This window comes from Hyla sarda, chromosome 2, assembly GCF_029499605.1.
Source record: "Hyla sarda isolate aHylSar1 chromosome 2, aHylSar1.hap1, whole genome shotgun sequence".
Taxonomy (NCBI): Eukaryota; Metazoa; Chordata; class Amphibia; order Anura; family Hylidae; genus Hyla; species Hyla sarda.
In genome coordinates this window covers 380,146,995-380,164,822 of record NC_079190.1, presented here as the reverse complement: position 1 = coordinate 380,164,822, position 17,828 = coordinate 380,146,995, and the positions used below count along the sequence as shown (strand labels likewise).

General features: G+C 45.9%; 1 protein-coding gene across 4 annotated transcripts in view; it reads left to right on the top strand.

Moving 5' to 3' along the window:
• Window positions 1-17,828, top strand: part of MYL10 (myosin light chain 10) — a 169,629-nt gene that overhangs the window by 55,460 nt on the left and 96,341 nt on the right. For 2 of the 4 annotated variants that reach the window (XM_056558496.1, XM_056558495.1), the window contains exon 2: window positions 13,168-13,256. The exons of 1 other annotated variant lie outside the window; for it this stretch is intronic. The gene's annotated coding sequence lies outside the window, so the exon portion shown is untranslated. Of the gene's footprint in view, window positions 1-13,167; window positions 13,257-13,405; window positions 14,823-17,828 lie in introns of all 4 variants that reach the window. One more of the 4 variants, XM_056558494.1, reaches the window with a different exon arrangement.

The window sequence follows — 17,828 nt, the reverse complement described above, 5'->3', positions numbered from 1 at the left end:
GAGCAGATTGAAGATCATGTGCAAGGGCATTCTTCGCCTTGACTACCTCCTCAAGTTATCTCTTAGCTTTAGAGACACTCTCCAGATTGCTGGCAAGAGCCTCAACTTCCATCTTCATTTCATTCTTCTCTTTTTCAATTTTTTCCATGGCTACCAGCCTAGCTTTGTGATCACTCCGCAGAGCCTGATATGCACCATGTAGAAGACTCACTTCTTCTTCCTGGAATGAAATCCGCCCTGCCAGACTCTCCACTTCACTCGCCTTGCTGGTCACAAGACCCTTGGAGCGGGACAGTTCATCCTGCAGAGCCACAAACTCACTTCTGTATTGCTCCATGACTTTTTCCAGCTGAAGCCTCGCTTCTTGCTCTTTCTTAAAGTCAGCAAGTGATTTGTCCTTCTCCTCTGTCAAGCGATATACCTCTTTTTCTTTCTGCATCAACTTCACAGAAACTATCTGCAGGGTTTCTTCTAGATTCTGCATCTGCTCCAGTTTTTTTCCAAGGCCAGCTCGTCTTTTCCGAGACCTTTTACTGACAGAGGTCTCCTCACTCTCGCTGTTAGACCTTGAGACATCCTGTGGTCCTCTGTCAGACACTCGACCCAGCTCTTCTCCATCTCTAGATGAAGTCTCCCCCTTTTTCAGGGTTGCGGCCACTTGTGTCTCATTATTATCATCAACAACAGGTGCCACTGACACCTGGCACTCTTCCTCTCCCACCACGTTGGCAACTCTGGAGACTCTTGCTAAACACTCCCGTCGGACCGGCAATCCCTTGACGGTAAGTTTGTTGCCCCTAGCAACAACTTCAATGGCTCTGGGCACCAGCGAATCCGGGTGATTCCCAAACAGTTCCTCTGAACTGTCTCTCGGCTCCTTGGCAGACTTTTCTTTTGTCTTGTCACAGTCTCTCCATGGCCTGGAAAAAACTACTAGGGCTCCTGGGTCTGAAACAATATGTGGTCCAGCGGTTCGACCTTCCTGGTTACAACCTCTTTCTAGTTCAGACACCACATGTTCTTCACTTAGGACTCTGTCTGTGACCGTAAGCGCAGCCCCCAGCTCCACCGATACTCTTTTCCGGAGTTTTGGTTTTTCCACAGCCATCTCTGTAGCTTATTTTCCAGTCACCTCTTTAACTTGACTCACGGAGTGTTCTTCAGCTACCCTAGTGGTCTGGCACACTCCCACGTGACATATACCTAGGGTCTGCTGACACTCCCCGTCCTCAGCCTCTGCGGAGTTACTGTCCCCTGCTATGTGGTGTAAATCAAGTGTTGTGAGCCCCAGCACTACTTCATACTCTAAGGTAGGCTCTATTGCAACCTTGTGACTTATGGTACCATAGGGAGTAGAAATACACACATTAACTGTTTTCTAACCCCAAATAGCTGCCTGTATAGACATTACAGCAGGGTCCGGCTTTCTGCAGCTGGTCTTTACCAGACTTATTACACATTTTGGATCTAACAAAACCATCATCTTTTTACCTTCTATTTCCAGCTCACACAGGTTTTCTTTTGTCCTGCGAGAGGTGGCAACAGTACTCTGTACATCAGAACACATTAACATAAGTGTTTCAAGAAAAACATTATCAGCCTGCATGGGTTCACAATATACAGCACCATTCACACAGTCCAGTAGAGACCCCCCCAGTCCTCACTGCTTCCGGAACCTTAGTGTGCGAATTCTCAGGTGCACTTTCAGCATCCCACAGCTGCCAGAAATATGGAAAGTCTCTGCCCAGTACAATTTCAACTGTAAGTTCCGCACATATCTCCATCATATGACTTACTGTCCCAAAACATGTATCAAAGGTAATTTGAAGAGTCTTACCGGGCTCCGGGCGGGACTTCACAAAGGGAATTATTTCTGGCATAATCCGAGATACAGTCTGGCAACAATCCAAGTCCACCCACAGTGGGATTCCGCCCACCAACAACTCACGGGACCTCGGCTTCATCCTGGCGACCACTGGTTGTGGCCCACGTTGGTTGCCCCCAGCAACGGCCTGCCGATGTCCTTTTTCCAGAAAAAAATCTTGATCCGTTGCCCCTAGCAACGCTCCTCCACAGACACCATCCTGTGCTTGAACTCCTCTGCTGGGCTCCTCCGACTTGCAATCTTGCAGGGGGTTGCTCCTAGCAACGGCTCCTCTCCAACTCGCCCGTTGGTTGCCCTTGGCAACAGGTTGCCCTTAGCAACGGCGTGCCCGCATCCTCCACCAAAATGTAAGGATTCCTCCTTGGGGATAGCTCTGGGATCGTCCTGGACACTGCCACGGGACACGTTTCCACTCAATAAACCCGCAGACAATGGTTATTCATGCAAGCCCGGCACCTTGCCAGCTTTATTTAGACAGGTTGCAGGTGAAAAACAAACATAATGCAGGAACAAAATAAAATCCTTGACCATCTGGTCACTGACTACACACATCAGCATGCCCTGGCTACGAACTGGTGAGCTACCCTCAGCTAGTTAAAAATGTGTCTCCTGCAACCTGTTACTCACAGTTCACACCACTTCTTGGACCACTCGCAGTGCCTTCTGCGTGTTACCGAAACAGGGCCCGTGTGTCTCCCCCTCTAACAGCCAGCATACTGTTTCCAAGGGAGAGCCCCAACTATTCTGTTTCCTCTCCTTTTTAACACACTTCCCCTTCCTGATACCTCATTAATCAGGCCACAGGTGGATTCTCCAGAGTTAGCAAGGGAAATACACCCTTTCCTTGCCACACTGCCACAATATAAATATATATATATATATATATATATATATATATATATATATATATATATATCTGTGTGTGTGTGTGTGTGTGTTTGTGTAAGCAATGTATGTGTTAGCAGCAACCTGCTAAGTATAGCCTGTCAGGCTCATATAATTTACTGTGAAGCGGACAGACCTGACACGGGTATAGGGGTTGTGCCCCTTGAGGGAGATGCATTGTGAAGAAGGGAGTCCATACATTACTTACAGCAATCTGAATACCCTTTTTTACTGGAACCCTTTAGGATGTCACAGCACAGGAATGAGCCTCTCTTGGAAAGACACAAATTGAGTGGGTGCCCAAGCTGCAGTGCCTTCCCGGGTCATCTGCTTCTGCTATCCTGAACAGCCTATCTTTCTTACCTACTAAGCACTACCAAATGTTGCCTATCCTGGTAACCCAGTTTGTAGCCTGATTTCATCCAGACATCTGCTGGCACCACAATTTCTGTGAAAATCCTTCTTTACTTAAAAAGCACTGCTATCCTGCACATGCTCAGCAATCTCACATGCTGTGATGCTAACTCCTCTACCAGTCATCCTACCACTTTCCTGACCATCGTGAACCAAAAACCCTTCCTGCCACTCTCAGAAGAGAAGGCTTACTAGCCAACACTGCATGCTGCCATCTCACCTGGTACCAACCTTACGTAGGTGTTTTGGGGAATCCCCCACCAACCTACAGTAGCACAAATACATTTAACATAAGAATATCGCAGCATTGAAAACATTACAGAACTTGTAACCCTTGAGAACTACTAAACCAGTAGGGCTCCTCCATACCTCAACAAACATGTGCGGTACTATATATGGTGTAGTATAGCAGTCAATTGGAACTGTAGACCTACATTTTTGGTGGTGGCGGAAGGGTATCTAGATCTTTGCCAATACCTGGTAAAAAGGATATTAATAAGGGTTTTTAATTTTTTTTTACTCACCAGTAAGGTTGAATATTATTCACACTGAAACATCATGTGCCCTGTTCATACTCATTGCAGACCTACAAATTATAAAGTATTTTGTGTATTTTAACTTGGTTAAAAAAGAAGAATAAGATGTATCATTATTTTTCAAGTATGTTCATTGTGTGTATTACAGTGTCTTAAAGTAAGTCATACTTACCATTTAAACAAACTTACTTTTCTGCAGAATAATATATTTAATGCGATTTTCGACACAATTTATGTAGAATTCCAGGTGCTGTTCACAGTATTCTAAGTAATCCATCTGCAGTGAATTACACACAATTGTATGTTATTTCCTATAAGAAAGTTTGTCAAATATATATGAATAACAAATGCCAGTTTAGTAAAACCACAGTGGTTAGCACTTTGAGTGAAGACTTAATAGGCGGAAATTGAAATAAGAAAATATTCTTAATGACAACAGTGCAGAACTGCCGCTGTTACATCAAAATGTGCATAATAGGACAACTGGGAAAGTGGCAGAGAATGGAAATTACAGTATTTTATATATCATTTAGTCTCATGAGGACTACAGGTACATAAACAGCAGAGTAGTGATTGTTAGAAAACTATGAGACTGAAATTGGAGAACTTCGGAGTTTGTGATAAAAAATACAATAGTTTAATGTTTTTTGTGTCGGGAAGAAATTTCAACGGGTAAATTACTAAGCATTTTCTTAACTCTTACTTTAGATTTTTTGAGGTAACATGATATCTCTGATATCTCAGAGTCAGCAATGTTAAGAACCAACAAAAACGTATGGAGTTGTGAACTGCCCTTTTACCTTCTGTTTTATTTGAGCGAATAAAAGTGTATGAGAAATGGCATGCTATGTTCAATGCACATAGTCCTTTCAGTCTAATATGCCAACTAGAGCCAGCATTACCTATGGCCACAGGAGGCCTGTACCCATAGGTGACCCTGGGGCAAGGATGTCTGTAAATTTGCTAGATATAGATTCATGTGTATAAATACTTTATTTAGGAAATGACAGTGCTGTGAGAATAAGAGGAGGACACCCAGAGAGGGGAGGAATGTCTTAGCTATTGCCCCTCAACTTCATGCACTTCATTGTTGATATGTTGCAATGCAAAAGACATCCCATGGAAAAAGAGGCACTGTTTGTTTGGAGAAGGGACATTTCTTTCCTAATCATGGACATTTATAATGTTACCTACTTGATGGGCAAAGTCTAAAGGTGCCCATGCACATTAGAATAAGGTTGACGGGGTGGGTCTTTCACTATACTGGTTCCTTCAGAGAGGATAACAGGAAATGTATATTTCTCTTCATTAAGATAGTGGATCCTTAAAGGGAACCGGTCATCAGATTTTACCATGTATAATACATGGCAATGAGGGCGGGGGACACTTTTAAACTATATATCCTTACCATCCCTGTGGGCAGAAACATCTCCCCGGGTGAGGAAGATTTTACCAAATATAAAGTGTTGCCACGCTTTATGTATGGTAAAATCTGATGACGGTTCTCTTTGAAAACGGACTTTGCCATCTCAAATAGCTATCCCCTATCCACAGGATTGTGGTCAGAGGACAAAAATATTATCTGCGGAACAAGACTGTGGTCTCAGAACAGAACATGGTCACACCTCAGGAGCTGGAACCAGGAACACAGAACCCAAAAACTGAAATGTTGGTTCTGCAGCAGGTTAGAGTCATAACCAGGATATACCAGGATCAACATCCAGTACAAGTCCAGTAAAACCCAGAGCAATGAAGATAGGGAAAGAGGCCTACAAGATTAGGTAGAAAGAGGCCAAGCAAGTTATAAGAACTTCTAAAGCTCAGGCAGAAGAAAAACTAGCTCAGTCTGTCAAAAAAGGGGATAAGACATTCTTCAGATATATAAATGAAAAAAAGAAAATTGAAACAAGAAATAACTAAATTAAAAACAAAGGAAGGAAGGTATGAAAAAGAGAATAAAAGGCTAGCACACTGCCTTAATGAATACTTCTGTTCAGTTTTTACAGAAGAAAAAGAAGGAAAAGGACCTCAATTAGGGAGGAAGACTAATGAATCATTTGATGCATGTGTCTTTACAGAGGAAGAGGTTCTATGTTTGCTGTCTTAAGTTAAGACAAATAAGTCACAGGGGCATGATGGAATACACCCAAAATTATTAAAAGAGCTTAAAGGTGTACTAGCAAAACCGTTAACAGATTTATTTAACCAATCACTGGTAACAGGAGTTGTCCCGGAAGATTGGAAATTAGCAAATGTCTTGCCCATTCACAAGAAAGGTAGTAGGGAGGAATCAAGCAACTGTAGGCCAGTTAGTCTGACATCAACAGTGGGGAAATTAATGGAAACCCTACTTAAGGATAGGATTGTGGAACATCTAAAATCCCATGAATTGCAAGATGAAAAACAACATGGGTTTACTTCAGGGAGATCATGTCAAACAAATCTTATTGATTTTTTTGATTGGGTGACTAAAATAATAGATGGCGGAGGAGACATTGCATATGTAGATTTTAGTAAGGCTTTTGACACTGTCCCACATAGAAGACATTATCAATAAACTGCAGTCATTGAGCTTGGACTCCCATATTGTTGAGTGGACTAGGCAGTGGCTGAGTGACAGACAACAGAGGGTTGTAGTCAATGGAGAATATTCAAAGCAAGCTCTTGTTACCAGTGGGGGACCTCAGGGATCTGTACTGGGAACAATTTTGTTTAATATCTTTATTAGTGATATTACAGAAGGTCTCATTGGTAAATTATTGGTCTTTTTGCTGATCACACAAAGATATGTAACAGGGTTGATGTTCCTGGAGGGATCCACCAAATGGAAAAGGATTTAGGCAAACTAGAAGAATGGTCAGAACTTTGGCAACTGAAATTTTACCCCTTAAGGATGGACCCATTTTTTACCTCAATGACCAGGCTCTTTTAAAAAAAATTTGACATGTGTCCCTTTAAATGGCAATAACTTTAGAGCGCTTTTTCTGAGTGGAGCAATTCTGATATCCTTTTTTCGTGAAATATTGTACTTTATATAAGTGGTGATTTTTTGTTGACACATGCAGAAATTTTTGTGAAAAGCTCCAAAATATTGTGAAAAACTGGCAAATTTCTGGCATTTAAATTTTTTTTTTATGGTGTATGCTGTGTATGCTGTTTATTCTGTGGGTCAGTACGATTATGGCGATACCCATTTTATATAGCTTTCTATTGCTACGCCGAGCGCTCCGGGTCCCTGCTCCTCCCCGGAGCGCTCGCGGCGTTCTCCTCTCTGCAGCGCCCCAGTCAGACCCGCTGACTGGGAGCGCTGCACTGACACTGCCGGCAGGGATGCGATCCGCATAGCGGGACGCGCCTGCTCGCGGTTCGCATCCAAATCTGCTCAACTGTCCCGTTCCCCGGCTGTCACGTCCTGGCGCGCGAGGCTCCGCACTCTAGGGCGCGCGCGCGCCAGCTCCCTAAGATTTAGGGGGCCAGTGCACCACTAATTGGTGCCTGGCCCAATCAGTGTAATTAGCTCCCACTTGCTCCACACCTATATAACCTCACTTCCCCTTCCCAGCATTGCCGGATCTTGTTGCCTTGTGCCAGTGAAAGCGTTTTGTGTATGTCCCAAGCCTGTGTTACAGACCTTCTGCTGTTGCCCCTGACTACGACCCTTGCTGCCTGCCCTGAACTTCTGCTTCGTCCGACCTTGCTCTTGCCTTGTCCTTCTGTACCACGCCAGTCTCAGCAGTCAGTGAGGTTGAGCCGCTACCGGTGGACACGACCTGGTTGCTACCGCCGCAGCAAGACCATCCCGCTTTGCGGCGGGCTCTGGTGAATACCAGTAGCAACTTAGAACCGGTCCACCGGTACGGTCCACGCCAATCCCTCACTGACACAGAGGATCCACCACCAGCCTGCCGAATCCTAACAGTAGATCCGGCCATGGATCCCGCTGAGGTGCCGCTGCCAAGTCTCGCTGACCTATCCACGGTGGTCGCCCAGCAATCCCAACAGATCGCCCAACACGGACAGCAGCTGTCGCAGTTGACCGCCATGCTACAGCAACTTCTGCCACAGCTACAGCAACCATCTCCTCCGCCAGCTCCTGCACCTCCTCCGCAGCGAGTGGCCGCTCCTAGCTTCCGCTTGTCCCTGCCAGACAAATTTGATGGGGACTCTAAACTCTGTCGTAGTTTCTTGTCTCAATGTTCCCTACACTTGGAGATGTTGTCGGACCAATTTCCTAGAGAACGGTCTAAGGTGGTCTAAGGTGGCTTTCGTAGTCAGTCTTCTGTCTGGAAAGGCCTTGTCATGGGCCACACCGGTCTGGGACCACAATGATCCTGCCACAGCCACTGTCCAGTCCTTCTTCGCTGAAGTCCGTAGTGTCTTCGAGGAGCCAGCCCGGGCCTCCTCTGCCGAGACCGCTTTGTTGAACCTAGTCCAAGGAAGTTCTTCCGTAGGCGAATACGCCATCCAGTTTCGTACCCTCGCCTCAGAGCTAGCCTGGAACAATGAGGCCCTCTGCGTGACCTTCAAAAAAGGTTAATCCAGCAACATCAAAGATGTACTGACCGCACGAGAAATTCCTGCTAACCTGTCTGAACTTATCCATTTGGCCACCCGCATCGACATGCGTTTTTCTGAAAGACACCAGGAGCTCCGCCAGGAAAAGGACCTTGATCTCTGGGCACCTCTCTCCCAGTATCCTTTGCAATCTACCCCTGTGCCTCCCACCAAGGAGGCTATGCAAGTGGATCGGTCTCGTCTGACCCATGAAAAGAGGTCTCGTCGCAGAGATAAAAACTTATGCCTGTACTGCGCTAGTACCGAACATTTCCTAGTGGACTGCCCTATTATCCTCCGCGTCTGGGAAACGCACGCACGCACACTGTTCACGTGGGAGTGGCGTCCCTTGGTGTGAATTCTGCTTCTCCACGTCTCACTGTGCCTGTGCGGATTTCTCCTTCTGCCAACTCCTCCTTCTCAGCTGTGGCCTTCTTGGACTCTGGTTCTGCAGGAAATTTTATTTTGGCCTCTTTTGTTAATAGGTTCAGCATCCTGGTAACCCGTCTCGTCAAGCCGCTCTACATTTCTTCTGTCAACGGAGAAAAATTGGACTGCACTGTGCATTACCGCACAGAACCCCTGCTTATGAGCATTGGACTGCATCATGAAAAAATAGAATTTTTTGTTCTGCACAACTGCACCTCTGAAGTCCTCCTCGGTCTGCCATGGCTCTGACGTCATTCTCCCACCCTTGACTGGACCACCGGGGAGATCAAAAATTGGGGTCCTTCTTGTCACAAACGATGCCTCACATCTGCTCCCATTTGTCTAACTCCTGAGGTTCCACCCTTACCAGTCCCTCCCAAGGATTACCAGGATTTTTCGGCAAAAAGCAAGCAGAGATCTTGCCTCCTCATAGCCCCCTTCCTGGTAATACTCTGCCCCGTGGCAAGCTTCACCCTCTGCCCCCCTCCCCATTCCCACTTCTTCTGGAGTTCCTACCCTAGATGAAGTAACCCAGGACTTCTCCGTTATCTGGAAGGAGACTCAAGAGTCACTCCCAATGGCCTCGTCTCGTATAAAGGGACAAGCAGATAAAAAGAGGGGGAGACCTAAGGGGGGGGGGGTACTGTTACGCCGAGCGCTCCGGGTCCCTGCTCCTCCCCGGAGCGCTCGCGGCGTTCTCCTCTCTGAAGCACCCCAGTCAGACCCGCTGACCGGAAGCGCTGCACTGACACTGCCGGCGGGAATGCGATCCGCATAGCGGGACGCGCCCGCTCGCGGTTCGCATCCCAATCTGCTCACCTGTCCCGTTCCCCGGCTGTCACGTCCTGGCGCATGCGGCTCCGCTCTCTAGGGCGCAGGCGCGCCAGCTCTCTAAGATTTAAGGGGCCGGTGCACCACTAATTGGTGCCTGGCCCAATCAGTGTAATTAGCTCCCACCTGCTCCACGCCTATATAACCTCACTTCCCCTTCCCAGCATTGCGGGATCTTGTTGCCTTGTGCCAGTGAAAGCGTTTTGTGTATGTCCCAAGCCTGTGTTACAGACCTTCTGCTGTTGCCCCTGACTACGACCCTTGCTGCCTGCCCTGACCTTCTGCTTCATTCGACCTTGCTCTTTCCTTGTCCTTCTGTACCACGCCAGTCTCAGCAGTCAGTGAGGATGAGCCGCTACCGGTGGACACGACCTGGTTGCTACCGCCGCAGCAAGACCATCCTGCTTTGTGGCGGGCTCTGGTGAATACCAGTAGCAACTTAGAACCGGTCCACCGGTACGGTACACGCCAATCCCTCACTGACACAGAGGATCCAACACCAGCCTGCCGAATCCTAACATCTATGTTCTTTTTCCTTTTCTGAACAAAATTATTTTTCTGCCATTCATTTTCCAACAGCCGTAACTTTTTTATTTTTCGTCCAACGCCATTAAGTAAGGGCTTATTTTTTGCGGGATGAGCTGTAATTTTCATTGGTATATTTTTTGCGATACGTGCTACCTTGTGATCTTTTTTATTGTGCTATTTGTACCAAAATTGGTTGAATTTTGCTTTTTTTATTTATAAATATATTTATTTATTTTTTACGGGGCTCAGCGTACGGGATAATTTACATTATAGTTTTGTAGTACATGTCATTACGGACGTGGCAATACCTATTATGTACATGATTTATGTTTTTGATCTTTTTTGGTGATAATACAGGGCTTTTATTGGGAAAGGGACATTTAAAAAAAAAATTTTACACTTCATACTTTTATTGAAGAACGGTTCTTATCTGCAGACACATTCTATGTTTCTATGGAGTTTGAACTAAGAACAGGAGCAGGCCAGCTCAGGACCAGGAGTAGAACTACAGGTACAAGACACAATATCAGAGGGTCTAGGCAGTAACATAGGATTAGCCTTCAGTCAGGACCAGGAGTAGTACCAGACATAGTATAGTATTCAAATGTTTAGGCAGGAACATAAACCAGGAGACATAACCAGGACATTACCGCAATTACAAAGTGCAGAATCTAATGGGCAAGATAGAAACAAAGAACCAGGATTAGTCAAAAGAATGGACCACTAGTAATACTGTACATCCCAGAAGGAGTACATAATGGGCAAGGCAGGAACCTGAAATAAGGAAAAAGTCCAGGAGACAAGAAACCAGGTGGCTTGAGGCAAGGGTCCACATGAACAAAAGCTGGATAGAACTGCTGGGTTTACATGGTTCGGCTTTAAGGAGCTCATACAAAACATAAGTAAACACTGTGTTGGATAGCAACTGACCTCATAACCAGAGAACAATAAAAGGGCTCCTCTTTTTTCTCCCGGACAGCTGGATCCAAGTGCACAACCCCATTACCTTCTTTCTCTGCCACTAAAGCCAGCGGTATACGAAGTTGCCTGAAGTCCCATAAACTTGAATTGCAATACACCTGCAAAGCAAATCTATAGAACTTCCAGCATTGTCATATACCACTCACTTTAGTGGTGGAGAAAAGAGTTTATGGAAGTTTGCCGTTGGAGGTGCCCTTTAACCTTTACTCACCTGTAGGTAAAGCAACAGGCAGAGAGCAACATATGACCATGGTCAAGCCCCTTGATGTTCTATGATGGTGCTTAAACATTTATCTTAGGAGGACCTTGTCTGCATAATTATGCTGCCGGGATCAAATGGCGTTGTCATTGGTACAAAGGAGTTATTCAGCAATGCAGTGCAGACACCAAGTGGATGCTGGAACGGGAGGTACAGTGCTTACATACCTGGCTCATTGCTGACTAGCTGCATCTCTGGATGACTCATGTGTGTGCACCCTGTTACACTGCATTGTTGAATAAAGTATCCGTGACACCGTTATCCTGGTGTGTGACGTCCTTCATTTCTTCTCAGTCTTCTACAGTGCTTACATTGCTGTTCATGAATCTAATAGTGTTATTCTGTAATGGTTGCCAAGGACTCATGGAACTTAGTCACAAGGTAATAGTAAAATTATTCTATTAATGGTATGTTCACACTAAGGAATTGAAGAGGAATTCCGCTCACTTATTCTGCTCCAGATCATCTAACAATGAAAGTAGTGTTGCTCGCGAATATTCGCAATTCGAATATTATTCGCGAATATCGCATATTCGCAAATTCGTGAATTTCGCGAATATAGCGCTATATATTCGTAATTACGAATATTCGTTTTTTTTCTTTTCTTCACAGTACACATCACAGTGATCATCCCTCTCTGCTTCCAGCTTGTGTGGTGTAAAGAAGGCTGTAATACTACTGTGTGAGACTGGCGCGCGAAAATTCGCACATGCGAAAATTAGCATATGCTACTTTTCGCATATGCGAACTTTCGCGTACGTAAAATTTTGTATATACTAATATTCACATGTTAATTTTCGCATACGCGAATTGTCGCATATGCGAAAATAAAACGAGAATATAACGAATATGCGAATATTCGCGAATATATGACGAATATTCGTCCATATATTCGCGAATATTCGCGAATTCGAATATGGCCTATGCCGCTCAACACTAAATGAAAGTTACATGACTTTACACTGCTCTGTTCACACTGAGGAATTTCTGGTAGCAGAATTCTGAAGCTGAATTCTGTTCCGCCTGAAGAAAGAACATGTTCATTTTTCAGCGGAATCCGCTTGTAAGGGCACGTTCGCATTGCTAAATTATGTGAGCAGAATTCTGCGAGTGTTATTCCGAGCAGTGAACATTACCATCAGTGTGAATGGGTCTTCCGCGAGACCCGTTCACACCGAGGAATTTCAGCGGCAGACAATTCCACAACTGAAATTGTTCCACACATAGAAGGAACATGTTCATTCTTTGGGCGGAAGTCCACGAGCACTGCATAGCCGTCAATGGTGATGGCGCAGTTCCGTGCGGTCCTACCGCCGAAGTATTTTCAGCTGCGCCCCCCAGAAGGAATCCCCGCTCACGGAATTCTGTGAGCAGAGATTCTGCTGTGTGAACGTACCCTAAAAGCATATTGACGTCAATGGGACTTTTTTTTTAATGAGGAAATCAGTTTCAAGCGGAATTCAAGCCAAATTCAAGTGGAAATGGCTGAACTTCCATCACAACATCATTTTCTGCTCCTGCTCCTCAATTCTGCTTGTAATTTCTGCTTCAATTCTGCTACAATTGCTCTTCAATATCGTGGCAAGCAGAAAATGATAGATTTCAACTTTTTACTGACTGAAAAGATTCCTCTTTAATTCCTCTATAATTCCTCAGTGTGAACATAACCTAATACTACTACTTATAAAAACAAATAGGCCAATAGCGTCTAAAATCTCACTGTTGTTATCTCAGGGAGGGAGTTGGATTATAAGTCTACACCAGCCTTCTTGAAAAGGACACCTCTGATGGGGACACTGGGAATTCATCAATAGGGCTTGTAAGCACAAGTGTTAACAATTTCCATTTCTTCTTATTTTTGGCAGGTAAATGAGGGTGAAATTTAACCTTGCAAAGAAGCCATTGAATTCTAGGGAGAGATGCTGATGCAACGTAAAAAAACCAAACAACCAAAGTAAGACATGACTTGATGGATTACATGGTCTAATTTCACTGTCGTTTCAATCATCTCATGTGAAAGGTTACGTCTGCACTGTATCAATGATCTCTCTGTGAGCCACAGTACACTCAATAAAGACAGTTTTTTTTTTTTTTTTACCTTAGGATTTATACTTATGTATAAAAGAAAAAAAGTTACCTACAGCCCATTCCATAACACCCCAGTGCTGATCTATAACCATACGCCAGTCATGCCAGGACAATTCTTGTAACAGCGATCAGCAAAAGGGCATAACTGCAATATCTTTCACGACTAGAGATGAATACATTTTTGAAAAATTTGATTCGGCCGATTCGTGGTGGTGGAGGTGGTGGCAGCATGAGGAGAACATATAGTGGCTGAATCACACAGACTTGAGTTGGCGGCAGCATGAGGAGATCATATAGAGGCTGAATGACACATCGTGGAGTTGGTGGCAGCATGAGGAGAACATATAGTGGCTAAATGACACAGCGTGAAGGTGGCGGCAGCATGAGAAGAACATAAAGCAGCTGAATGACACAGTCTGGAGTTGGTGGCAGCATGGGGAGAACATATCGTGGCTGAATGATACAGCATGGAGTTGTCAGCAGCATGAGGAGACCATATAGTGGCTTAATGACACAGCAAGGAGGTGGCGGCAGCATGAGGAGACCATATAGTGGTTGAAGCACACAGACTTGAGTTGGCGGCAGCATGAGGAGATCATATAGTGGCTGAATGACACATTGTGCAGGTGGCGGCAGCATGAGGAGAACATATAGTGGCTGAATGACACAGCGTGAAGGTGGCGGCAGCATGAGAAGAACATATAGCGGCTGAATGACACAGTCTGGAGTTGGCGGCAGCATGGGGAGAACATATCGTAGCTGAATGACACAGCCTGGAGTTGGCAGCAGCATGAGGAGACCATATAGTGGCTTAATGACACAGCAAGGAAGTGGCAGCAGCATAAGGAGACCATATAGTGGCTGAATGACATAGTAAGGAGGTGGCGACAGCATGAGGAGAACATATAGTGGCTGAATGACACAGTGTGGAGGAGGCGGCAGCATGAGGAGAACATATAGTGGCCGAATGAGACAGTGTGGAGTTGGCGGCAGATTGAGGAGACCATATAGTGGCCGAATGACACAGCATGGAGGTGGCAGCAGCATGAGGAGACCATATAGTGGCTGAATGACACAGCGGGGAGGTGGCGGCAGCATGAGATGACCATATAGTGGCTGAATGACACAGCGTGGAGGTGGAGGCAACATGAGGAGAACATATAGTGGTTGAATGACACAGCCTGGAGGTGGCAGCAGCATGAAGAGAACATATGGTGGCAGTATGAGACAGCTTGGAGCTGGCATCAGCATGAGGAGAAAATATGGTGGCAGAAAGAGACAGCCTGGAGGTCGCTGAAAGTGACCCGGTGACAGAGTGGTGCAGTGGGTGGCAATACCAATACCCAGTGATGAAGGTGGGTGAAAAAGGAGAACTTGGCATCAGATGTGTGGCATCAGGCGGGTGAGAGGATCAGAATAGTAGCTGAGGCAGGTAGGCAGAAGAAAACGGTCTCTTTTGTAAAAGTGTTAGTGTGCACAAGTAAGTGTTGATGATGTGTAACGTAAAACTTAACTTTTAATAATATTCTTAGGATAAAATATATGGCCCCAATTATTTTTTTTTTTAAATCAAACCAATACTTTGCCACCTACACCACCAAGTATTGATGTGATGCAAAGACCTCTAAAAGGTGGAATGGAACAACGTATGGTTCATTGTAACCGTTGGGGGTAAACACTTCCCCTGTAAGGCCCTACTCTAGCATTATTAATTCCCTTCTTGGCAAATGTTACTCTCCCTAAAAAGGGCGGCCCCACACAGGAACTTCTCCCTCTTTTCCCCTACAAACACTGCCATTTCCTAGGGTTTTTAGGTGGAAGTAGAGAAAGTTTACTGTGTGGGGCCACCCTTTTTAGGGTGAGTAACACTTGCGAAGAAGTGAATTAATAGGCCGAGAGTAGAATCTTACTGGGGAAGTTTTTACCCCCACCTGCTACATTGTTCCCTTCCACCTTTTCGAGGTAAGTGTTACTCGTCATAAAAAGGGCGGCCCCACACAGGAACAAATCCCTATTTCCACCTAAAAACCCTGGGAAATGGCAGTGTTTGTAGGTGGAAATAGAGAGAAGTTCCTGTGTGGGGCCGCACTTTTTAGGGCAAGTAACACTTGCAAAGAAGGGAATTAATAATGCAAGAGTAGGGCCTTACAGGGGAAGTTTTCACCCCCACCAGTTACAATTGACCATACGTTGTTCCCTTCCACCTTTTAGAGGTCTTTGCATCACATCAATTCTTGGTGGTGTAGGTGGCACATGTTTCATGTTTGCCCACCTTTCCTTTTGTTTGATTTCCAAAAATTTTTGAGTATGTATATTTTATCCTAAGAAGAGTTAAGTTTTAGCTAACGCATATCCTCAATACTTACTTGTGGTCTGATGGTGAGGGATGTCTGTAACTGGGGAGCAGCACCTTAAACATGTTTTGCCCTATCCATATTTGTGAAGTGTTGGTGTGGCACCATGGTAAATCTACTCTGATGCATCAGGAATTTGTGGGTGGAAATCCTGGCTGATCCATGCCTGATTCATCTTCACAAAGGTTAGTCTCTCCACATTTTTTGTAGACAGATGAGTTCTCATTGGGGTGACTATGGCCCCTGCCACACTAAACACCCGCTCTGATGGCAAACTACGGGCCGGGCAGGACAGCTTTTCCAGGGCAAACTCTGCTAGTTGTGGCCATAAATCAAGTTTTGCTGCCCAGAAGTCCAGCGGATCTTCAAGGTGTGTTGGCATGGTCATGTCAAGGTATGCCATCACCTGCTGGTTCAGGTCTTGCTCCAGGTCTACCTGCTGCTGAATAGTTGCTTTACTATGCGGGTGAAGAAAGCTACACATCAGCAACTGTAGACTCAGGCTTCTGCTGATGGAGCTGGTACTGCTCCTGCCTCCCCACCCCTCCCCAGCAGCCATGGCAGTGGAAGGGGAGCTCAGAGGGCCCTCCGAGTCAGACCTGTGAGAGGATGGACGATGGCGCAGATAGGCATCGGCCAACTGACTACATAGGATGTCTCTGTAGTATGTCAGTTTGTCCTCCCTCTCAGTGGGTGTAAAAAAGGCCCCCATTTTGTGATGGTAGCGAGGGTCCAATAAGGTGGAGTGGCAGAAGTCATCTCACTGACGAAAGGTGACAATTCAGCGGTCACTATGCAAGCAAGGGAGCATGCATTGTGCCATTTGTACAAGTGACTCGGAGGGACTACCTGCCTCTATCTCCACTGTATACTGCCATGGTGTGTCTGGATCCTCTGTCTCACCTTCCTCATAACCCTCTAGCTACTCTAGCTGCTCCTGCTCCTTCTCTCCTGTCAGCTGACTAGAAAAACCGCCCATCTCGCAAAACCTAAACCGTGCTCCACTGTTCCCTCCCTCCTCCTCCTCCAGTTCAGCCCCCACAGGGCTCATGTGGTTGTGAGAATTAGACGCCACGTCTCCAGTGCCCTGACCAGCAATTTCTTCCAACACATGTTGTAGTAGATGGAATGACGTTGTTCATCCAGTAATCCTGGCGACTGACTAATAATGTGGCTTCCTCAAAGGGCCTGAGCAAACGGCAGGTGTCACATGTGAGCTGCCACTGGTTGACATTGAAGTTACAATTCACTTGGATCATCAAGAAATCGGTGATGGCTTTTCTTTGTTCGTATAGTCGGTCCAACACATGGAGGGTGGAATTCCAACGTGTGGAAACGTCATAAACCAGACTTTGTTCGGGGATGCCGTTCTGACGCTACAGCTCAAAGAGATGGCTGAAGTGCATGCAAAGTGGCTGAAGTGCATGCAAAGTTTCCTTCCCATTGTTAGAATGTCTTGCAGATGGGGGGAACACTTCAGGAACCACTTGACAACCAGATTGAACACGTGTGCCATGCAGGGTGCATGTCTCAGGCTTCCCAGTCGCAGTTTTCGTGGCGTATGCCATGATTCGATTTCTTGATAAATTACTTTTAGCAGTTCCTCCCCTGTGTGGCTCCTTTCACCAAGGCAAACCATATGAAGAACAGTGTGACACCGCCGTGCCCTGCACACATGGTATTCTAGAGGGGCACGGAGACTTGTCCATGCAGTGGAGGCTGAGGACAGAGTGGAGGAGGAGGAGTTGCACACTGTCACAGAGACAACAGCCTGAGAACATGGAGGCAGAAGCGGTGTGACCTGTCCAAGCTGCTGTTGTTGTGGCTGTGCAGGAACCACATTCACCCAGTGGGCTGTAAAGGACATGTATTGTCCCTGACCGTAGTTACAGCGCCACACGTCGGCGCTACCATGCACTTTGGTACACACCGACAGGCTCAAGGACTGGCCCACCTTCTATTCCACAAAATTGTGCATGGCTGGTACTGCCTTCTTCGCAAAGAAATGACGGCTTGGCACTCTCCACCTCGGCTCGGCACAAGCCATCAGTTCTCTGAAAGGTGCAGAGTCCACCACTTGAAAA